The 8,201-nt window shown below is 35.8% G+C and overlaps 1 long non-coding RNA gene across 1 annotated transcript; it reads right to left on the reverse strand.

Annotated features, from left to right (window-relative positions):
* Window positions 1-4,912: 4,912 nt before the first annotated feature.
* Window positions 4,913-6,007, reverse strand: LOC148916396 (uncharacterized). The gene is made up of 2 exons (XR_016127777.1): window positions 5,751-6,007; window positions 4,913-5,323 (listed from the first exon to the last, which is right to left on the reverse strand). It is a non-coding gene; the product is annotated as an uncharacterized LOC148916396 (long non-coding RNA).
* Between the last annotated feature and the right edge of the window lie 2,194 nt (window positions 6,008-8,201).

Consider the following 8,201-nt stretch of genomic DNA (forward strand, 5'->3'; position numbering starts at 1 on the left):
TTGTGAAACTATCATATTGCATCATTTATGTTTTTTTTTGGGTGTCATTTATGATCCTTAAGGTTAATACGTGTGCTCACAAATAATCTTTGCCATTACGTTCCGTCCAAAAATCTGTTAAATCGATGATGTAGCACACATGTGGGTCTCACATATCCAATGATATGATGCCACATGGATTAAATAAAAATAATTATATTTTAAAAAATAATTTCAAATTATAAACCATTAAAAAAAAATTCACCACCTCCTCCATTGCTCCAAACCCCTACATCCAGCCTCCTTCCAACCCACTATTCCAAATCAACACCCACAACAGCCAACCCAAACCTTGATATGCTATGAACTCCCCCTCACCCACTACCCATCTAATCTCCACCACCAAAGACCAAAATTGTATGTTGTAATTATTTATATAATACAAAAATGGGTGAAATTACATGAATTCTTGCTTGTTTGTGAATTTTTAGGGATAAAATTTTGGTACTCGATTCTATTTTGTTGCTGCCTTCTTCGAAGTTGTTGGTAGAGTCAAGGCCTTCATGGTTTATAAAGAGAGGAGGGGAGGGGGAGAGTGGAGTTTAGGGTTGGTTGCTGTCATATCATTGGATATGTGAGACCCACATGTATGTCACATCATCAATTGAATAGATTTTTGGACGGAACATAACATCAATGACTATTTGTGAGAACACGTATTAACCTTAAGGACCACAAATGACACAAAAAAATATAAAGGACGCAACCCGATAGTTTCGCAAACCTCAATGACGTTTTGTGATAAAAAGCCATGTACATGTAACCTTAAGGACCAATTATGTCACAAAAAAGCTTAAGTATGAAAAGTGATAGTTTTGCGAACCTCAGAAACCATATTTGTGATAAGAAACCTATTTTAAAAGGGCTTGTCCAATATAGCTCCATACAATTTCTATTTCCTAGACATATACCCATCATTCTATAAATCTATGTGTAAAACTCATTTTCAAACTTAAATGACCATTAGGATATAAGAGCTCATAGTATTCCTATGTTTTTACATTATTGCCATCAGACTTCATATTTTATTTATAATTTATTCCAAATATTTCATTAACTACCATAATTGTAATTAAAACTCCCTATTAATAGCATATCAATCACCCCATTTCATTTGGTTGCCATTCCCTCTAGCATATCGCCCCCTAAAATTGCAAACCAAATTTTTTCTTGTAAATTTCATATCCAATAATGTACATATGAAAAATATAAATATAAATATATACGTATAAAAATATAGGTATATTATTTACCAAAAGAATTTAAAAAAACTAGGTCAGTTACTTTGTAATTGAAATTTCCGTACATTTTTTATAAATTAAAAATAGGTACACAATAATTTATAGAAAATAGGTACATTGTATAATTGAATTTGTGCACATTTTTTATAAATTAAAAAATAGGTACATTATTTATAAGAAAAAAAATTTAGTTCATTATGCTAGGTAAATTATTTTACTAGGTATAAATTATTAGAGAAAAAAATAGGTACATTATTTAAAGAAAAAAATAGGTTCATTTTTTAAAATATTCATAAAACAAAAAATAAATAGGTTAAAAAATTATTTTTCATAAAACAAGTAATAGGTACATTATTTAGGAAAAAAATAGATACAAAATTTAGCGGAAAAATAGGTTCATTATACTAGGTAAATTGTTTTACTAGGTACATTATTAGAGAAAAAAATAGGTACATAATTTGGAGATAAAAAATAGGTTCATTTAAAAAAACAAACAGTAAGAAGATGATCAAATTATTTTTCATAAAACAAGTAATAAGAGCTTTATTTAGAGAAAAAAAGATACATTATTTAGATTTAAAAAAATAGGTACATTATTTAGAGAAAAAATAGTTCATTTCAAAAAACGTTTTTCAAAAAACAAACAATAAATAAATTATCAAATTATTTTTAACATAATTAGAATGTACACTGTTATTCATAAAACTATAATAAAATAGATTAGTAGTCGTATAATTCATAAAAGGAAAACAACATAATTTTTTATATTAAATAAACCAAAAAGTTAATCACCTATAGAACCAAAACGTTAATGTTGAATTTAATATTTAATTTCAAATAAGTTTCTAAATTAATTCCTGTATTCATTACAACCATTTAGAGATATTTCTAAATTCAACGTGTGCCATTAGTTACACCCTCCCCCGCAGCGCGTAACACATTAACTTATAAATATAGCTAACCAACCGCACCGAAGTCAACAACTTTAAGACTCTTTTTCATTGGCGGATGGACAAAAAGGTGAACTAACAACTAGTACAACACCTAGACCTCAAATGGGTCGTTAAGTTTTTCCTAACTACATCTTAGTAAATCAATAACAACACAACCATACATATTTCCCTTACTATATAAACCCACACAAAACAAACTGATTATCCAAATCAAACTCATACTCCTTTCAAATACTACTTCAAATTTTTTGAGACAATTTGAATCAATGGCCTCTTGCAAGTGTTGCTTCTTAGCTGTCTTCATTCTCTTGTGCTAGCTTCTCAAGCATCCATGTGTGGCCGTAGCGGGGCGCAATCTTTTGCAGACGAACACTGCACCAACTTTCCCTAAACCTGCAACAGCACAGCCACCTTTGCCTCCTCTCCCAACATTGCCACAACCCACATTGCCAAACTTGCCAAACAGCCAAGCCAACCATCTCTACCTAAACCCGCAACGCAGCTGCCTCCACTTCCCAGTTTCCCTACTGTGCCAGCTATCCCTAAGATTGCACTGCCTCCATTGCCAAACTTTCCGTCAGGACTTCCAATCAATATCCCTACTACAATTCCCTCTATCCCGTTTCTCTCTCCACCACCTGCAACCACTACCCCTTAAACAATATGCTCATGGCATGCAGCCCCTCTACCACCCCATTAAACAGTATATATGGTTTGAAATTTATGCATCGATTGAAGTTTTATTTCGCATATGCATTGTGTGAGATGTATTGTGTGGTTTCAATCAGTCATGTGGCTTAATTAATTTTTCCAATGAAGTTATATTTGGTGCATTGTTATACATACTACATAAGCCTGTGTATGTAAGGCGATCAAGTTCACGTGTGCTTGTTGATCATGTGCCTTCGAACCTATATGACTTGTCACTTTTTTTTTTTTCTTTTACACAGCAATATTCTAAACTATTCTAATGTAGAAGAAAGGGGATCGAACTCAGGTGCAAGGGGCGAGCACTACTTTAACCAAAAAATTTACAAACTCTTATAACTTTACATCTCATCCCCTCTTTGGTTTTTAAATGTCTGTTTGTAAAGAATGGCATGGCAAAGCAAAATAGAAACCAAGACAATAATAGGTAGGTAACTACCACAGCGATAGTTTTAATGGAAAACTACAAATTGACCCATACCGGCATCTGACATATTTTTATTTTTCAACAGACTTTTACAGCATTTAAACCAAAAATAAATGAGGTTGTTCTCTCTGGAATCAACGTTATAAATTATAACCATAGGCTGGTCTCTCTTCCACATCAAATTTCATAAGCTTTATTTCCACACACTAAGATGGCAACTTGGAAATCGTTTGTCATAGCTATCTTTGTCATCGCTTCATTACTTTCAAGCACACATTCAGCTTTCGCCGCCCCTCGAAAACTCTTAGCCCCTACGTTTCCTCGTTATAAGCTGCCCAAGATCCCCAAGATCCCTAACCTCAAGTTTCCTCCTCTGACCCCCACACCTTCATGGCCAGAATATAGGTTGCCTCCCCCTATTATTACTTCACTTCCAAATTTCCCATCAACTCCCACATTTCCGTTCTCTCCACCTTCAATAACCACCACACCTTAATAAAAATGGTGTATACATATATGTCTCTGATGAATATCTCAGAAGTTCTCTATGCAAGCCATCTTTTCTTTATTAAATAAAGGTTGTGCATCGATATTGTTGAAATAATATATGTGCATCGATATTATTGAAAATGTATCGATATGTCAGTACGTTTCGTTGGCGACAATTATATCTGCATATTATCAGTGGCATAATGACAGTTTCCATTTCGCGGCCGGACAGTAATATTTGGGGTACTACTATATCTATATGCAGTTAAATAAAGGTTCATATTCACATAAGCCTTTCATATGGTGTTGCACACCTAGATGCAAGATCTATTTTAGGGATTTCTGGAGAACTATATGGACCACTCGTGTGTTTACCAATATTGTTTTGTCCTATTATTTGTAGTATTGCTATGAGAGTGAGAATATTACTACTTTGTTCGTTCTTGTTGAATTGTAGGGATATAATTCCTACTAGCTACTATTACTTATTATGCTCGTTTTATGTATGTATGGATTTATCTAATTTACAACATTAATGCTTAGGATTATTATGGAGGGTATGAGAGGGATGCTCATTATACTACCACAAAGAGAAAGGCATGCCTTGCAATTTGGATATATGCCTCTGGTTTTCGATCACCATGATGAGCTTTGATGTTTTACTTTTCATCAGCTGAACAAAGTTTGACATCTATAAAACGCATGAAAGAAAAATCCCCTATTAGAATTCTTTAAGCATGATTTGATTCGGAGACTAGTGGAAAAGGACCTTGACTAGACTAAGTCTCCTGTTCAAACCCCTATGGCACTTCGGCATTTGTGTGTGAGAAAACACACCCCTCCCTAAAGATTATGCTTAACCAGAGATTAACTAGCAGCAAATTTTTTTTAAAAAGAAGTATTAAGTAACCAAGCTTAATACAAACCAATACTTTGCATTACTTTTGTTGGGGCAAATTAATTAATATTTCTCATGGTGAGATTAGAAAAAGACAAACATATTTTATGAACCACCGCAAACACAAGTTAATCTACTAAAACCATTATCTAATGCATTGATGAAAATAAAATGCTACTAAAGGCAAAAGATAAATCTTGGAGTTGAATTCAATTGTATCAACAGTAACCTTGTAAACCAACACTACAACCGAAGATCCTACCATTCTTCACCAAGTGACCTGCCAAAAGTGTTTATGTGTGGAGGAAAAATCTATTTACATTTTCTTATAAAACATGTCAAATATAGGAAGAAGGAAAGGCAACGTCTCTTCTTTCATCTCCCTTCATCTCTCTCTCTTTCCACCAGCTCCTGAACCTCGGCCACCCTTTTTCTCAGCTGCGGCAGATGAACCACCTCTACCCCTGCCCGTTGGTGTCTTCTTTTTGCACTTGAATTTGTTGCACCCTTCAAATCGAATTGTGCATGCACTCCTACATAGTATGAGGCACACCAAGCCACCAAGCCACTAAATAACAAGAAAATAAATGCAAAAATAAGATCAAAGCAACAATAAACGTAAATTTAATTAAAAATGAAACAAGAATGATATAAACAATAAAGACGATAAAATAAGGCAAGCTTAACTGAAAGAAAATTCAATAACAATTAAAAGTAGAGCAATAAATTTGAATCTTAAAACAACGTAATAGAAAATGCAAGAAATTAAACTTACACTAACGAAATCGAAGAACCAATCTAGTCTATTTGCTTGGAAAATAAAAATCTAGTCAAATCACACAAACCAAGAAATATCCAACCAACCTTTCCTTCTCAAAATACAAATATATATATATATATATATATTATAATAAATATTAATCAAAGCTTAAAAGATCAAACTGATCAGCAACATGTCCATTTTGAATATTCGTTTTATTTAAAATTGTCCCCACCATTTTCTCTCCTTGAGATCCGATAGCCATTTGCAATGTCAAAGCATCAGATTGGCAAAGGAGAGCTTAACTTCTCATCCTTTCTAGCCGCAACATCTTAAGCTATGAAGACAATTCCCAACCGAGGATCCCGAAGTATCGAATCTCACTTCAACAGCTACATCCCAAGTGAAGAACTTGAGCTTTGAAGATATGGGACGAGGAGCTTGAGCTTCTTGACCCGGTTGACATGGAACTCGACCCGGCTGTTTTTGGACCACGCAAGTGAGTGGTAAGAGAATACAAACTTCCTACATTGATTGGCTAAGCATTTATTACAAACCAAAACTACTTAGTCTTTCATTTATTTATTGCCATTATAAATAACAATTTCTTTTTTTGGCCAGATCTTGTGAAGTTGAGTCTCAGGTGACTTGAGTTGAGATTAGGACCACTTGACTTGGCTTGAAATTAGGTCTCCTTGACTTGGCTTGGAATTGAGACCACTTGACTTGGCTTGGAATTGGAGACCACACCCAAACATTGACCCCTTGATTCCTTGGCCTGTGATTGGCGAAAAGGTAAGTGAATCAAAATTCTTACGACTTTTTAGTTTTCTCTAGATGGTTCCACTTCATGCTTTACTGTAGTAATTTATGGTGTTTGAATTAAATTGATGTTTAGGGAGATACCCTAATAAATTTTTGAGAGGCCTTTGAACTTCATAACTATTAGAAAACCTAGGCATTATAAATACCAATTTGCCTCCAAATGTTTCTCCATAATCAAAACTCCATTGCCATTGCTCTTATAAAATTCTCTCCCACCAAACCTAAACTTTTGCTTCCTAGATTCATCATTTGATAGGCCAAAAACCATTCAAATGTGGCTGTGCAAATTCTTGACTTGCTCAAAGTCTAGCCAAGTCACCAAATAAGTTCAACTTTTGGCTAAGGCTCTTGCAGATTTCCAAACAATGGCCTTGGGTCCCATATTTTTGGCCTACTTTAACAGATGCCTTCATGAGATTATTTTGCCCAAACCTATGTCATGCAATGCTTCAAGCCCGATTTGGCTTTTCTAGCTGTGGCTCCAAGTTTACTTCCCAAAGTTGGGTCCAGCTAACATAACATTCCGAGGTAACTCGCTTATAGGAAAATTAATTGTTAGCCTCTCTTTGCCCAAGCACCATGTTCAGGATTGCTTTCGATTTTTCTACGGATGCTCGAAGAGGTCACCTAGTTACTTATCTACGTTCTTATATCATCGTTACTAGGGCTATTTCAAGTGCATCATCTTCCGGATCTTCGTGGAAGAATTCCACCAAATGAGCGGTGGACCCATGCTCAACCACTTTCTCGGCCCAAAAACCATATAGCCGTCTCAAAGTGTCTTCCGCCGTGGCTTTCTTCTCTTCCTCAATAGTTGCATCACTCATTGAGAGAAAAGAAATCAGTCATTGTGGGGCACTCCCCTTCTGCTTGGAAATCATGTGCCCCCAAGCATATCGATTTTTGAGCCGAGACTCCCGTAAGTCTGCTGTTCTTATCTGACCCGTAAAATAAAGAGGACCAAGATCATCCTCGTAAAATCTGGCCTCCACTGTGTTGGCTGAAGCCATGAAAGGCTGTGAGTTGGCCTAAACCAGTTTCATGCTCCTATCCTAGGGCCAAAATTATAGTATGATGAAGCGAGGAAGGGACACACATACTTCTGTAGATCCAATCTCGACCCAACAATGCACTAAAGTGAGTCGTTGTTTACACCACGAAGAAGGCTGTCACACTAATCTTTTTCCCAACTCTAACTTGGTGCGAGATAATTCCCCTTAATCTTGTGGTATCTTCCACAAAGCCATTGACCGTTGTCTCGGTCGGGATTAGTTCATTTAAACTTTTCTTCAATTTCTTTATCACTGAGGTTGGGAGGATGTTCATCGTGGCTCTTGTGTCAACTAGAACTTTGCTCACCAGTACCCCATCAAAATGAGCGCTTATGTATGGAGGTTTAAGGTGGGAAGCCATCCTCTTGTTGGGCATTTTATGGCACACCTTCTCTGGCGTTCTCTTATCTAAACTTGGCATCATGATTTAAGGCTAAGCTACCTCCGCCTTCGGGAGTTCTCTAGTCACCCTGATTTCCTTGGTTCTCCTATGTGAACCATGGATTCGACTTTATCGAAAACATCTTCATCTATGGAGTTCGGTTAACCTAGCTGAGCTTCAGAAAATAGCAAAAATGTGACCACCATGGCCTCGACTTCATCAAAGTCCCCAAACTTCACCTTAGTTCATCCCACCTTCAATTCACTATCTAGCTCAGCCTTCTCTTCCTTACGTTCATTAACTAGTTGCTCTAAAACTTCTTCTGTAAGTTCTTCGAAAATACTCGTCAACACCACACTCTTCATCTTCCCTATAAAGCTCTTCATCGTTGGCCAAGGCACTTTTCAGGTTTTCTAAAGCTTCTTTG

The sequence above is a fragment of the Prunus mume genome, linkage group LG6, assembly GCF_029339155.1.
Source record: "Prunus mume cultivar Tortuosa linkage group LG6, ASM2933915v1, whole genome shotgun sequence".
Classification (NCBI taxonomy): Eukaryota; Viridiplantae; Streptophyta; class Magnoliopsida; order Rosales; family Rosaceae; genus Prunus; species Prunus mume.